The following is a 16,672-nucleotide window of genomic DNA, read 5'->3' as shown; positions in this document are numbered from 1 at the left end:
AGCAGGGCCCAGTCCCCCTAGAGATAGTCACTTTCTCAGTCTCCCTTGTAGTCAGGACTTGGCTGGTTGGCAAGTGACCAAATATTGGACAATGAGACCTGAGGGGAAATCTGTTGGGAGGATTCTGTGAGAAATTTTCTTCTCTAATACAAAGAGACATCCTAGGGAATATATGCCTTTTCATCAGCTGAACATGTGACTTCACATAAGTCTTAAAAGGCAGCAGCCATTTTGCAACCTAGAAGGGTCAAGTCCAAGGACAGCCAGTGTCTGGAGGATGGCAGAGCCCAAGGGTGGAATGAGCCTGGCTCCTTGCTCACATGGCTGAGCTGCTGATCTTACCGTGCAACCGTTCTCTTCTAAATTGTTATTATATAAGATTTAAAATGCCATTACATAAGGCACTCTTAGGATTCTGTAATATGCTCCCTAATTAGTATAGGATTCCTCTGGAAATATAAGAAAATATTTAGCTATATGAATCCCATGACAAAAGAGATGATTCTGAATAGTAAAATAGTAAATAATAATCATAAAATGTTGTGAGATTTAAATATTTTTGAAGGAAACAGTTCCAAGATATATTATTTACTCCTTAACTTAAAATAGAAACATTAACCCTTTCTTCATAATTCAACATTAACAATGCTTCCCTCCATTTCTAATTTGCTCCGTTTAATCTGTCATTCATTTAGAAAAAAATCAATTAAAAGGCAACTTATTTACTAAACTTCTTGACTTCGGTCTTTTTCCTCCTTTAATCTATTTTCTCTCACTGATAAAATTATTTGAGATTATTTACGGAATGAAAGTATAGACTAGGTGTGCATCAGGAGAGATCTTCTGTGAGTGAACCACCTGCTGATTACAGCAAATGCGCTACATGATTTCTAATTTTGCTGCTCAAAAAGCCTTTTATCTTACTTGTTTTTTTCCAGACTGTCTTCTAGGTAAGAGTGAGCTGAATTCTGGGCAGGCAAGGTACTATGTCGCCTTCAATAGAAAAAGATAGCCAAAAAAAAAAAAAAAAAAAACTGTATAATAACAATAGGTACCATTAACAGAATGCTTTCCTTCCCTGGCTAACTGGATGCATGAACACACATGATCTCAGTTAGCCTTTTCCAATAGGAGGTAGTTGGGCCTTGGGATTAGACATGCAGTCTCCAGGGTTAGAACATCTGAATTCAAATTCTGGCTCCAGGAACCACTAACTGCAGAATTGCAGCTTCCCAAACTGCAAATGAGGTTGATAATGAATAGGGGTACTGAGAAGGTGAAGTGAGATAATGCTTGTAAAACATATAGCACAATGCTTGGTGCCAGTAAACACGCAACAAATGATTACGACCATGATTTCCATTTTACAGATAAGAAAACTAAAGCCTAGAAGAGATAAGTAACTCAAGCAAATGACAGAGCAGGGACTCTAGGTGCACAGGAGTTCAGGGCTCATACTCACAGTCATACAGCAACACTAACGACTGGCCTCTCATAGTAATCAGGAAAATCCAAGAGAAGGTCACATCCTTGGGCCTTGGACAAGAATGACAAAATTTACTGTGGAAATGAAGATTTCAGTTCAGCATTACAAATATCTGATTCATAATCTCCTCCCTGCCAAAGAAATAAAAGGACATTCATTCCCTTCAAATTTTTTTTTTTTTTTTTTTTTTTTGGAGAGGAAATTTCACTCTTGTTGCCCAGGCTGGAGTGCAATGGCGCAATCTCAGCTCACTGCAACCTCCGCTTCCTAGGTTCAAGCGATTCTCCTCTTCCAGCTTCCTGAGTAGCGGGGATTACAGGCATGCGCTACCATGCCTGGCTAATTTTGTATTTTTAGTAGAGGCGAGGTTTCACTATGTTGGCCAGGCTGGTCTCGAACTCCTGACCTCAGGTGATCCGCCCGCCTCGGCCTCCCAAAGTACTGGGATTACAGGTATGAGCCACCATGCCCAGCCCCCTTCATTTGTTTCATCAGCAGAATGATTCAGTGTCTGTGGACTGACTACATGGTATATGTAGTTAAGAAATTCAAATCCATAATTATTCTATCTAGACACAGTTCAATTCAAAATATTTGCTGGTTTTTAATATAAATTCTACACTTTTGTGCTATATGAAAGGCATTTCATATGCTCATCAATGTGCTAATTTTAGATTCTTTTCTAAATGTGATGATTCAATTAATATGCATTATAAAACACCTGGCAAATGAATTTGAGGTGCTGGAGAGAGATTCATATTTGTACACAGATATTTTTTCACCACAAATTCATATGAACTTGCTAACTGTGCTCTCCTCCTGTTAAAATACTAAACATTCCTGGAAATAATGCATTTCTAAAGATAAGCTACCCATAAGGCACTAAACTTTAATGTACATTTTAATATACTTCCTTTTTTATTGCAATTTGCTTTCAAGAAAATACTATCCAAAAGATACTTAGTTCAATGAAGTATAATGAGTCACAAACAAATGTTTGAAATAGCATCATTTTCCTGCCTGTCAGTTGCCTGAAAGCTCAGAAATGGAGTTAGTCCTTGGGCATTATTAATCAATTTTATTTAATTTTCATAACTTTCTTAAGGACAGTAGTCCTACAAAATGAACTGAGTCCAGCACTATTATTCAAAAGCAAAAGAGGGCCATCCTGAAGTACTTCTCATCCACTGCTTCTCCAGTGTTCTCCAACCACAAGAATCTTAACTGTTTAACATGTCGCAGCAGAGGCTGTATTCATACGTTTGGTTTTGCACTGGACAATCTCTTCAAAGCAGCAGGCAGAAACAGAAAAGGCAGTTTCCTTCTTAACGTTCCCTGGCAATCCATTTTAAAGAGTTTTCTTGAAGAGCTCCTTATTCTGGCAAAGTTGTTAGCAAGTGGTCATCTGCTGTTCAAATTTGCTCACCACTCATCTCCTTCCTACCTTCCTACCCTAGAGCTGACATCCCCCTGATTTGGATGCCATGTTCCCTCTGGGAGTGGTTCCTGCATAACCTGCCTGCATTACAATGACTTGGTGGAGGAGGGGTGTGCTGGCCACACACACACACACACACACACACACACACACACACAAACCCCACAGATTTCTAGGCCCCACTGAGTCAAAATTTCTGGGAAGGGTGCCCCAGGGATCTCTAGTTTTTAATCAAGCAGCCCAGGATGTTTTTATGCACATTAAAACTTGAGATTCACTGCATTAAACAGTTACAAACCCCCACTAAGCACCTGGCCCTGATCAGCTAAACTTTCTGTATTTAAAATCAACTCCTGCCTTGGCCTCTCTGAAGTGGAGGTGTTTCCTTTCTCCTCCTTCACCCTCCATCTCAAATATTAATATTCCATCTTTTTCTCTTGATATACCTTTATTCTATAAGACACCTTTTTTTTTTTCATGGCTTCAGCTTAATTTGAGCTTTAGCATTCTACCTTCAAATGTCCTCCATCCATTTCCACCAGGATACCCAACTGTGATTTTTCATTCAATACAATCCGAGGCTAAATGGAACTTTCCTGTAAAAATTGATAGCTCCAAATAAATTTATTTATTCATTCATTTATTCAATGTTACTTATAAAGCCCCTACTTTGTGCTTTTATGGACCTTACATTCTGCTAGGGACCAGGAATGGGGCAGAGAGGTTTAAAAATAATAAACAATTATCTAATAAAGATTGTGGTAACTGTGACAAAGATAAAATACAGAAAACAACGAGAGTTATACATTTTTTTGGCAAAAAATACCTTATAAGTGATGGTGTATCCTTCATGATGTATCAGGAAACATATGTTATTGATTTGTTCAATTATTAATGATGTTAATCTTGATATTTGTTTAATTTATATCTGTCAGGTTTCTCCACGATACTATTTTTCTCTTTATAATTGAAAAGTATTTTGTAGGGAAACTATGCAAATATACCATTGCCCACTAATTTTAGCATCTGAAGATTTTTTTCCCTGAGACAAATATTCTGGTGTTTGAAAGTGGCCATTTTTCGGGGAGGAGCCAAGATGGCCGAATAGGAACAGCTCCAGTCTACAGCTCCCAGCGTGAGCGACGCAGAAGACAGGTGATTTCTGCATTTCCATCTGAGGTACCGGGTTCATCTCACTAGAGAGTGCCTGACAGTGGGCGCAGGACAGTAGGTGCAGCGCACCGTGCGCCAGCCGAAGCAGGGCGAGGCATTCCCTCACTCGGGAAGCGCAAGGGGTCAGGGAGTTCCCTTTCCAGGGGCGACAGATGGCACCTGGAAAATCGGGTCACTCCCACCTGAATACTGCGCTTTTCCAATGGGCTTAGGAAACGGCGCACCAGGAGATTATATCCCGCACCTGGCTCGGAGGGTCCTACGCCCATGGAGTCTCACTGATTGCTAGCACAGCAGTCTGAGATCAAACTGCAAGGTGGCAGCGAGCCTGGGGGAGGGGCGCCTGCCATTGCCCAGGCTCGCTTAGGTAAACAAAGCAGCCAGGAAGCTCAAACTCCCTGGAGCCCACCACAGCTCAAGGAGGCCTGCCTGCCTCTGTAGGCTCCACTTCTGGGGGCAGGGCACAGACAAATAAAAAGACAGCAGTAACCACCGCAGACTTAAATGTCCCTGTCTGACAGCTTTGAGGAGAGCAGTGGTTCTCCCAGCACGCAGCTGGAGACCTGAGAATGGGCAGACTGCCTCCGCAAATGGGTCCCTGACCCCGGACCCCCGAGCAGCCTAACTGGGAGGCACCCGCCAGTAGGGGCAGACTGACACCTCCCACGGCTGGGTACTCCTCTGAGACAAAACTTCCAGAGGAACAATCAGACAGCAGCAGTCGTGGATCACGAAATTCCGTGGTTCTGCAGACACCGCTGCTGATACCCAGGCAAACAGGGTCGGGAGTGGACCTCTAGCAAACTCCAACAGACCTGCAGCTGAGGGTCCTGTCTGTTAGAAGGAAAACTAACAAACAGAAAGGACATCCACATCAAAAACCCATCTGTACATTACCATCATCAAAGACCACAAGTAGATAAAACCACAAAGATGGGGAAAAAACAGAGCAGAAAAACTGGAAACTCTAAAAAGCAGAGTGCCTCTCCTCCTCCAAAAGAACACAGTTCCTCACCAGCAACGGAACAAAGCTGGATGGAGAATGACTTTGACGAGTTGAGAGAAGAAGGCTTCAGACGATCAAACTACTCCGAGCTACAGGAGGAAATTCAAACCAAAGGCAAAAAAGTTGAAAACTTTGAAAAAACTTTAGACGAATGTATAACTAGAATAACCAATACAGAGAAGTGCTTAAAGGAGCTGACGGAGCTGAAACCCAAGGCTCGAGAACTACGTGAAGAATGAAGATGCCTCAGGAGCCGATGCAATCAACTGGAAGAAAGGGTATCAATGACAGAAGATGAAAAGAATGAAATGAAGCGAGAAGGGAAGTTTAGAGAAAAAAGAATAAAAAGAAATGAACAAAGCCTCCAAGAAATATGGGACTATGTGAAAAGACCAAATCTGCGTCTGATTGGTGTACCTGAAAGTGATGGGGAGAATGGAACCAAGTTGGAAAACACTCTGCAGGATATTATCCAGGAGAACTTCCCCAATCTAGCAAGGCAGGCCAACATTCAGATTCAGGAAATACAGAGAACACCACAAAGATACTCCTCGAGAAGAGCAACTCCAAGACACATAATTGTCAGATTCACCAAAGTTGAAATGAAGGAAAAAATGTTAAGGGCAGCCAGAAAGAAAGGTCGGGTTACCCACAAACGGAAGCCCATCAGACTAACAGCAGATCTCTCACCAGAAACTCTACAAGCCAGAAGAGAGTGGAGGCCAATATTCAACATTCTTAAAGAAAAGAATTTTCAGCCCAGAATTTCATATCCAGCCAAACTAAGCTTCATAAGTGAAGGAGAAATAAAATACTTTACAGACAAGCAAATGCTGAGAGATTTTGTCACCACCAGGCCTGCCCTAAAAGAGCTCCTGAAGGAAGCACTAAACATGGAAAGGCACAACCTGTACCAGCCGCTGAAAAATCATGCCAAAATGTAAAGACCATCGAGACTAGGAAGAAACTGCATCAACTAACGAGCAAAATAACCAGCTAACATCATAATGACAGGATCAAATTCACACATAACAATATTAACTTTAAATGTAAATGGACTAAATGCTCCAATTAAAAGACACAGACTGGCAAATTAGATAAAGAGTCAAGACCCATCAGTGTGCTGTATTCAGGAAACCCATCTCACGTGCAGAGACACACATAGGCTCAAAATAAAAGGATGGAGGAAGATCTACCAAGCAAATGGAAAACAAAAAAAGGCAGGTGTTGCAATCCTAGTCTCTGATAAAACAGACTTTAAACCAACAAAGATCAAAAGAGACAAAGAAGGCCATTACATAATGGTAAAGGGATCAATTCAACAAGAGGAGCTAACTATCCTAAATACATATGCACCCAATACAGGAGCACCCAGATTCATAAAGCAAGTCCTGAGTGACCTACAAAGAGACTTAGACTCCCACACAATAATAATGGGAGACTTTAACACCCCACTGTCAGCATTAGATAGATCAACAAGACAGAAAGTCAACAAGGATACCCAGGAATTGAACTCAGCTCTGCACCAAGTGGACCTAATAGACATCTACAGAACTCTCCACCCCAAATCAACAGAATATACCTTTTTTTCAGCACACCACACCACACCTATTCCAAAATTGACCACATACTTGGAAGTAAAGCTCTCCTCAGCAAATGCAAAAGAACAGAAATTATAACAAACTGTCTCTCAGACTACAGTGCAATCAAACTAGAACTCGGGAATAACTCACTCACTCAAAACCGCTCAACTACATGGAAACTGAACAACCTACTCCTGAATGACTACTGGGTACATAACGAAATGAAGGCAGAAATAAAGATGTTCTTTGAAACCAACGAAAACCAAGACACAACATACCAGAATCTCTGGGACGCATTCAAAGCAGTGTGTAGAGGGAAATTTATAGCACTAAATGCCCACAAGAGAAAGCAGGAACGATCCAAAATTGATACCCTAACATCACAACTAAAAGAACTAGAAAAGCAAGAGCAAACACATTCAAAAGCTAGCAGAAGGCAAGAAATAACTAAAATCAGAGCCAAACTGAAGGAAATAGAGACAAAAAAACCCTTCAAAAAAATAAATGAATCCAGGAGCTGGTTTTTTGAAAGGATCAACAAAATTGATAGACCGCTAGCAAGACTAACAAAGGAAAAAAGAGAGAAGAATCAAATAGATGCAATAAAAAATGATAAAGGGGATATCACCACTGATCCCGCAGAAATACAAACTACCATCAGAGAATACTACGAACACCTCTACGCAAATAAACTAGAAAATCTAGAGGAAATGGATAAATTCCTCGACACATACACTCTCCCAAGACTAAACCAGGAAGAAGTTGAATCTCTGAATAGACCAATAACAGGAGCTGAAATTGTGGCAATAATCAATAGCTTACCAACCAAAAAGAGTCCAGGACCAGATGAGTTCACAGCCGAATTCTATCAGAGGTACAAGGAGGAACTGGTACCAGTCCTTCTGAAATTATTCCAATCAATAGAAAAAGAGGGAATCCTCCCTAACTCATTTTATGAGGCCAGCATCATCCTCATACCAAAGCCGGGCAGAGACACAACCAAAAAAGAGAATTTTAGACCAATATCCTTGATGAACATTGATGCAAAAATCCTCAATAAAATACTGGCAAACCGAATCCAGCAGCACATCAAAAAGCTTATCCACCATGATCAAGTGGGCTTCATCCCTGGGATGCAAGGCTGGTTCAATATATGCAAATCAATAAATGTAATCCAGCATATAAACAGAACCAAAGACAAAAACCACATGATTATCTCAATAGATGCCGAAAAGGCCTTTGACAAAATTCAACAACGCTTCATGCTAAAAACTCTCAATAAATTAGGCATTGATGGCACGTATCTCAAAATAATAAGAGCTATCTATGACAAACCCACAGCCAATACCATAGTGAATGGGCAAAAACTGGAAGCATTCCCTTTGAAAAATGGCACAAGACAGGGATGCCGTCTCTCACCACTTCTATTCAACATAGTGTTGGAAGTTCTGGCCAGGGCAATTAGGTAAGAGGAGGAAATAAAGGGTATTCAATTAGGAAAAGAGGAAGTCAAATTGTCCCTGTTTGCAGACGACATGATTGTATATCTAGAAAACCCCATTGTCTCAGCCCAAAATCTCCTTAAGCTGATAAGCAACTTCAGCAAAGTCACAGGATACAAAATCAACGTACAAAAATCACAAGCATTCTTATACACCAATAACAGACAAACAGAGAGCCAAATCATGAGTGAACTCCCATTCGCAATTGCTTCAAAGAGAATAAAATACTTAGGAATCCAACTTACAAGGGGCGTGAAGGACCTCTTCAAGGAGAACTACAAACCACTGCTCAATGAAATAAAAGAGGATACAAACAAATGGAAGAACATTCCATGCTCATGGGTAGGAAGAATCAATATCGTGAAAATGGCCATACTACCTAAGGTAATTTACAGATTCAATGCCATCCCCATCAAGCTACCAATGACTTTCTTCACAGAATTGGAAAAAACTACTTTAAAGTTCATATGGAACCAAAAAAGAGCCCGCATCGCCAAGTCAATCCTAAGCCAAAAGAACAAAGCTGGAGGCATCACGCTACCTGACTTCAAACTATACTACAAGGCTACAGTAACCAAAACAGCATGGCACTGGTACCAAAACAGAGATATAGATCAATGGAACAGAACACAGCCCTCAGAAATAACGCTGCATATCTACAACTATCTGATCTTTGACATATGTAGGAAGCTGAAACTGGATCCCTTCCTTACACTTTATACAAAAATTAATTCAAGATGGATTAAAGACTTAAACATTAGACCTAAAACCATAAAAACCCTAGAAGAAAACCTGGGCATCACCATTCAGGCCATAGGCATACGCAAGGACTTCATGTCTAAAACACCAAAAGCAATGGCAATGAAAGCCAAAATTGACAAATGGGATCTAAGTAAACTAAAGAGCTTCTGCACAGCAAAAGAAACTACCATCAGAGTGAACAGGCAACCTGCAAAATGGGAGAAAATTTTCCCAACCTACTCATCTGACAAATGGCTAATATCCAGAATCTACAATGAACTCTAATAAATTTACAAGAAAAAAACAAACAACCCCATCTAAAAGTGGGCAAAGGATATGAACAGACACTTCTCAAAAGAAGACATTTATTCAGCCAAAAGACACATGAAAAATGCTCATCATCACTGGCCATCAGAGAAATGCAAATCAAAACCACAATGAGATACCACCTCACACCAGTTAGAATGGCGATCATTAAAAAGTCAGGAAACAACAGGTGCTGGAGAGGATGTGGAGAAATAAGAACACTTTTACACTGTTGGTGGGACTGTAAACTAGTTCAACCATTGTGGAAGTCAGTGTGGGGATTCCTCAGGGATCTAGAACTAGAAATACCATTTGACCCAGCCATCCCATTACTGGGTATATACCCAAAGGACTATAAATCATGCTGCTATAAAGACACATGCACACGTATGTTTATTGCGGCACTATTCACAATAGCAAAGACTTGGAACCAACCCAAATGTCCAACAATGATAGACTGGATTAAGAAAATGTGGCACATATACACCATGGAATACTATGCAGCCATAAAAAAGGATGAGTTCATGTCCTTTGTAGGGACATGGATGAAATTGGAAATCATCATTCTCAGTAAACTATCGCAAGGACAAAAAACCAAACACCGCATGTTCTCACTGATAGATGGGAATTGAACAATGAGAACACATGGACACAGGAAGGGGAACATCACACTCTGGGGACCGTTGTGGGGTGGGGGGAGGGGGGAGGGATAGCATTAGGAGATATACCTAATGCTAAATGACGAGTTAATGGGTGCAGCACACCAGCATGGCACATGTATATGTATGTAACTAACCTGCACATTGTACACATGTACCCTAAAACTTAAAGTATAATAAAAAATAAAAAATCAAATGAAAAATAAAAAATAAAAAAAGAAAGTGGCCATTTTTCTAATTCCATTTTTCCTTCTATAATTATTAGCTCAGTTGACATTCTTGCTTGAAAGCTGTTTAATTTTTACATAGAATTTTTAAAATTTAAGCTTTCAAGTGGACCTATTTTCTTTATGGTATCTAGGTTTCTCAACATTCTTTAAAAGGTCTTCAAACTTACTCATCATAAACAATTTTAAAATATGTCTACTGATCTTTTCTTCTGGTACTTCTGTGGTTAGTCATTTTTGGGTAAATATATTTGACCTGTGTGGAATTTATTTTTATGTAAGGAGTGAAAGAAGAATATGGTCCTTTCTTGACCGCTAGGCAGAACAGCCTTTTTCCTTCTGCCTCAATTATAACTCGGAATTGACTCCAGTTCCATGAAATATACTTAACTTGCTTAATTCCCAACTCTTCCCAACAAAGTGATCTGCCCAAATGAGGCATTTAGTACATATTTATTAAACGCATATACTCTGGAAGCGATGGATAAAGTTACAGAGAATAGAAGAATTGGTAGCCCAGAGAGGAAGCAAGTATGCAACAATGGAATGAGGAAACCCTTGTCCAAACTGAAGAGCAGTGAAAGAAATGGAGAAGGACAAACAGTTATTGGGAAAGATTCTGAGGAAAAACCATAGAACTTGGAAGCTAAGTGGCTATAATGAGATACAGAAGCATAAATAAGCAAATATATTGTAAATGTTGGCATCTAAAAGAATTGGAGATGGTGATGCTTCTGACTTCACTATCAGAGGTGAAGAATTGTCTCTTTCATCTCTATGGATGGTACCAACAACCAGTCACTTACACAAAATCTGGCAAACTCTGATATTAGCAATCCTGCACCTACCCCTTCCCTTAACCCCACATCCAATCTATCACCTGCATGTGCAGATTCAGATTCACCCTCCAAAACATCTCTCAAAACAGCAGGTTTTCACCATCTTTGCGGGGAGGCTCCTTAATGTACACCCCACCCTTTTCTCTGCCTGCATTGCTAGAACTGCCTTCTAGTTGTTGTATTTGTTTCTATCTTGCTCCCCTTTGATTAATTCTACCTGGTGAAGAATCTACCTGTAGTGATCTTCTAAAAATCTGATTCAGATATTGCCATTCCTTTGCTTAAAGCCCTTGAATGATGTTCTATTGCTGTTAATATCCTATAGCCTTAATAAGTCCCACAAAGCTGGGTCTGACCAGACTGCCTCCTTAGAGCCTTCTTTCACACCACCTCCTCCACTGGCTTCTTTCAGTTGCTTAGATGCACTATGCAAAGTCAACGCAAAGGCACCCCATCCTCAGTTCACACTTCCACTTTCTACCCATCTTTCTGGTGTTAGCTTAAGCATCTCTTTTTCAGGCAAGTTATTTTTGACCATCATCAGACTAGGTCACTCTCTTGATTACATACTCATGAAGAAACATCAAATAAACCCAAATCAAGGGATTTTCTAGGAAACAATCAGCCAGTGCTCTTAAAAAGTGTCAGGATCATGAAAGACAGAAAGACCTAGGAACTATCGCAGATTAAAAGAGACTAAGGAGGCATAACAAATGAATTCAATGTATGATCTCAGATAGGATCCTTGCCCAGAAGGACTTCGGTGAAATTTGAATAAGATCTGTAGATTAGACAATAGTACTGTATCAGTGTTAATTTACTGATTTTGACAACTACTGTGGTTTTGCAAGGTGTTAATATCTGAGGAATCAGGGTAAAGGTTGTATAAAAACTTTGTGTACTATTTCCACAATCTTTTGAAAGTCTAAAATTATTTTAAAATAAAATATTTTGTAAATGCTTGAATAGTACTTTAAAAAATCTTTTCAACAAGTAAAAGAACAAAAAAGTTTTGCACCACTGACAGCTATAATATCTATTATCTCTAAACTATAGGAAACATTTGCATAACAGTAAGAAAAAGAGTAAAAATGGGCAAGTGACATGAGCAAGTAATAAGAGAAATATAAACAGTTAAGTCACAAGAAATAAACATCTACATTCACTAGTAATTAAGAAACTGAATTCAAGGCAGGTATTTAATGTATTTGATTGGTAAAATTTACATGATTGGTCCAACTCAACATGGATGAGGATTGAAAAAATGTCAATTTTTAAAATAATATGCATTCCTGTTGACTAAGCAATTCCAATTCTAAGATTTCCCCATAGATTTCCCTGACCATTTAATATATACACACACACTGCAGCATGGTTTTAAAATATCAAAATTTTGGAAATAAAAATAAATAGCCATCAAAAGAGGAATATTTAAAATAAAGAATCTCTATAGCATATGAAGCTGTTAGAAAGGACTTACATCTATTTGTACTGAACCAGGATGTCATCCAAGTTAGAACATTAAGTGAAAACAGCTAGCTGTGGAGTAACATATAAAATATAGCTCCATCCTTGTAATATGAACACAAATGTATTCATTACGTATACTGGAATTTTTTAAGAAACAAGTCTGGAACAACATTTACTGAATTTTTCTCAGCTGTTCTCTCAAGGGTGGGATCATGAGAGACTTTCACTTTTTATTTATTCATTGCTGTACAATTTGTTATAAGTATGTATCACTTTGTAATCAGACAAATTATACTTTTTTATAAAACCTACAAGTTTTGAATAGGTTGCCCTGAATTTGAATCCTAGCCCTTCCAATTTCTACATGTGTAAATTCTGGTAAATTACTTAGCTCTCTGAGTCTATTTCTCTCGTTCAAAGTTAAGAATAATTGTGTCTTCCTTGCCTCACAATATTAAGGTACTGGTAGTTGTAGCAATTATTCAAGGACTTCCCAAATCCTGGCCTGAAGCTGAGCTGGGTGGCCTTCATGTATATACCATAACATCAACAGCAGAAAAAAGCAATTTACCAAAAAGCTATAGACCTTTAGGAACACAGAGTTGGAGAACCCTACTGCATAAACCCTTGAAAGTCAGTCCTGCCAAATTCAGGGCCCCAAGTCCTCACCCTTTCTTTCTGCCTTTACGGTGACAAACCAGCCTGCTTCACCCACCTGTTCCTTGATCCTCTGTTTCTGGACAAGGTACTGTGTGTCTCTAGCTCAGGTGTGCATTTGTTTGCATCCAGTTAGTCGCCCGCTCAAAAACTGCACCACAGTAACTCAGTGCCTGCCAGAAGAGGTCTAAACCTTCGCCAGCCCTTCAGTGCCCTCTGTTATCTGAGCCTTTCCCCTTCTCTGTGTCTTCTCTGTGTCTACTCACTAATATGTCTTCTCTTACTTTCCTTTGATCAAATCAATCTCTGCCCTATCCAAATATCTGTCACTCAGAAGGATGTACATTATCTCTAAAAATTCCCACCAACCCTATGGTTTCCTGATTCCACCCATCAAAAGAGAGATCATATTAAGACTAGGAAAGGCAATATATTGTACCTTTATGAGAACTCCAAGGCAGCACTGACATATATATTATTACATGAAACTGTCTATCGAAATCAGGAGAAACAAATGCTCAAAACATAAAAGTAGAAGAAAGAATTTGAATATAAGATTAGATTTAGCTCTTAAGCAGATTCTTCTCAAAAGGGTGGTTTACTGAGCACCTGCATCAGAATCTCCGGAGAAGATTGTTAAAAGGAAGGCTGCTGGGTGCAGTGGCTTATGCCTGTGATCCCAATACTCTGAGTGGCTGAGGTGGAAAGATCACTTGAGCCCAGAAATTCAAGATCAGCCTGGGCAACATGGTGAAACCTCGTCTCTACAAAAAAAAAAAAAAAAAAAAAATTAAGCTAGGTGTGGCAGCATGCACCTGTAGTCCCAGCTACTTAGAAGGCTAAGGTGGGAGGATCGCTTGAACCCACAAGGTCAAGGCTGCAGTGAGCTATGATCACACCATTGTATTCCAGCCTGGGTGACAGACCAAGACCCTCGTTTTAAAAAGATAAAAAGGAAGGCTGCCAGACTCCACTCAAACCTTTTGAATAATCATCTCTAGGGGTGGGATGGAGGACATTTTCTTATTTTGAGCCTAGTTTGAGAATCACTGCCCTAGTTACCTAAGTTATTCAATAATATTATACTCGACAAAAGAAAAATAACTACGTGTGCCATAGAAATATGTTAGAGTTATATTTCTTTCAAGATCCACATTTTAATTTATTAAATTTTTCATGAATTGAAAAAAACAAAGTTCTACACCCACCAATGATTTTTAGTGATTTTCACCTTATTTATCAATTTATTTATTTAGCTTAAGTACTTTATAGATTAAGTAAGCGGTTCCTTTGCCCAGGTTAACAGGAACATTAACATAGGAAGGGCATATTTCAGGCCTCTGTTTCCCAATTTCGTTCCATCCACCATGTCCATTTGTTCCTACAGTTAGAGAAAACTTATCTTGTGGAACAATTTATAAACCAATCTTTCAAGGACAAAACAGATTGGGGAAAAAAAGCCAGAGTCAACCCACCAGAAGACTGAAGCATGAGCCCAAAGACAGAACGGCCTCTCTGTATTTCTAGTGTTAAATGATACAGTTGTAGTGACAGGATAAATAGAATCACAGGGTCCTCAGATGAGCCAAATTTAGCCATAATCATCATTCCTGGCTATAGTTTTCCCTACACTTTTAATTAAAGGTGCATAGCTGATTAGTGCACTAGCAGGCAAGTTTGAAATGAAACACTCTAAAGGGGAATCTGCACCTGAGCCTGTCTCTGAACACAGGCAAATGCAAAACAGGCAGGCAGTGTTCACGGGGAGCTAAAAAGGGTTAAAAATGAGTCATCACTGGCCTCCTGTTTCTAAATTAACCCAGAGAAGCATCAAATCACACAATTAAAATGAATAATTCCTGATGGGCCTCTTAACAGTTATCTCTTGCTTGAGCTTTTGCTGAATCTGGTTTAGTTACTCTGATGCCACTAAACCTAAGTATTGCAGCACTTTAAAAAAAAAAAAAAAAAAGCCAAATTCACTAAATCTCAAATTCTTTTATCTTTAATCAAATTTAAACTCATGAAATTTAAAATGTTTCTTTAAAAAGAATTGAACTTTTGCCAAATAATATAATGTGTAACTTACACAAAAAGGTAAATCAAAGGATGCAGAGTATATTTTTAATGGTGAGATTTCAAAAGTCCCCTCAACAAAATTATTAGTGTTTTATACTTGCATGCTGGGTACCGAGGATACTGACTGGAGCAAGAAAAGTGGGGGCTTGCCCTCACGGCACTTCAGGGTTCCAACTATCTCCAAAGTAAATCTATCATCTTCAATGTAAAATTAGTACCCAAATGATTGCTAGTTTTCCTTGACGTTTTGGTATTTTGTAAGTAATGCTTTTTATTAAGTTCTTTATTAAGAAGTGTTCCAATTTGCATTTTCACCTATGCTTTAAAAAACTGATTGTTTTGTTTTTGTTTTGTGTAACACTGTTGACATACACAACACATATATCTCTACTTCTACTCAATGATTCTTTGCTGGAGGCAAATTCAACTTTATACAAGACCAAGAAAAAGTTTCACCTACTTAGAACAACACAATACTAGCTATAGATTTCTGAGAGTTATGAGAACAAACATTTATAAGAATTAATGCAATGAAGTCAAAATATTGGAATCAGTGATGGCAGATTCCATCCTAAAGCTCTGAAGGAGTTAAGAATTGCTTATTCTTCACTGCCACAGGAGTCTTCCCACCTATAAATAAAATCTGTCATCTTATAATTAGACATAATTGCTTCAACAAGTCAAAGAACAACTAAAATTTGCTTTGCCATTACTCTATAAAATATTCTGAATAAGCTGAATTAAAAGGTGGTTAGAAATGTCATTATTACTCCACCACAGCTCACAATGGGAGATACCTGAGACTCTGGGAGTGTGGAGGGAAGTGGATGGCATAGAAGTTTTTCAGAATACTAAAGCTTGCCCCAGAATCTGATATATTATATGAGGGAGGCATAAGAAGCCTTGAGTATAAGGAGAGACATAAGTATTGTATATGCCAACTGTGTTAGGGTAAAGACCCAGAAAATAATCCATTTTAAAGCATATATGAAAACACAAATTGGAGCACTTCTTAATAAAGAACTTAATAAAAACATTACTTACAAAATGTGAAAACATCAAGGAAAAACAGTTATAATCTGGCTACTAATTCTACATTGGAAATGGCAGATCTACATTGGAGAGGACTGGAACACGGAAGCTCCATGAGGACAAGCCCCTACTTTTCTTGCTCTGATCAGTATCCCCAGCACCTGGCATACAGTATAGGAGACAGGGATCCATACAAGTTAGGAAAATAGGTGTTGGAGTCATATTGCCTGGGTTTGACGGCCAGCTCTATCATTTAACAGCCTATGATGCTGAGCAATTCACATAGCTCATTTGTACATTTTTTAATCTGCAAAATGGTACTTAGGCATAAGGTTGTTTAAAGAATAGTAACAAGATTAACAATGAACACATATAGCACTTAATTTTGTGCCAGACATTGTTCTAAACACTTTGCATTTACAGCTATTTATTTAATCCTCCCTAAAACCTTCTGAGATAGAAACTAACGTTTCA

At 38.9% G+C, this 16,672-nt stretch overlaps 1 protein-coding gene across 6 annotated transcripts in view; it reads right to left on the bottom strand.

The window, feature by feature from the left end:
* STAMBPL1 (STAM binding protein like 1) overlaps positions 1 to 16,672 on the bottom strand; it is a 137,468-nt gene that overhangs the window by 116,127 nt on the left and 4,669 nt on the right. Inside the window, exon 1 of one of the 6 annotated variants that reach the window (XR_008510204.2) lies at positions 1,463 to 1,561. The gene's annotated coding sequence lies outside the window, so the exon portion shown is untranslated. 6 annotated transcript variants of the gene reach the window in all.

This window comes from Pongo abelii, chromosome 8 (genome assembly GCF_028885655.2).
Source record: "Pongo abelii isolate AG06213 chromosome 8, NHGRI_mPonAbe1-v2.0_pri, whole genome shotgun sequence".
Taxonomy (NCBI): Eukaryota; Metazoa; Chordata; class Mammalia; order Primates; family Hominidae; genus Pongo; species Pongo abelii.
Note: the sequence above shows the minus strand (reverse complement) of the source record. Positions and strands in the feature narration are given on the sequence as shown.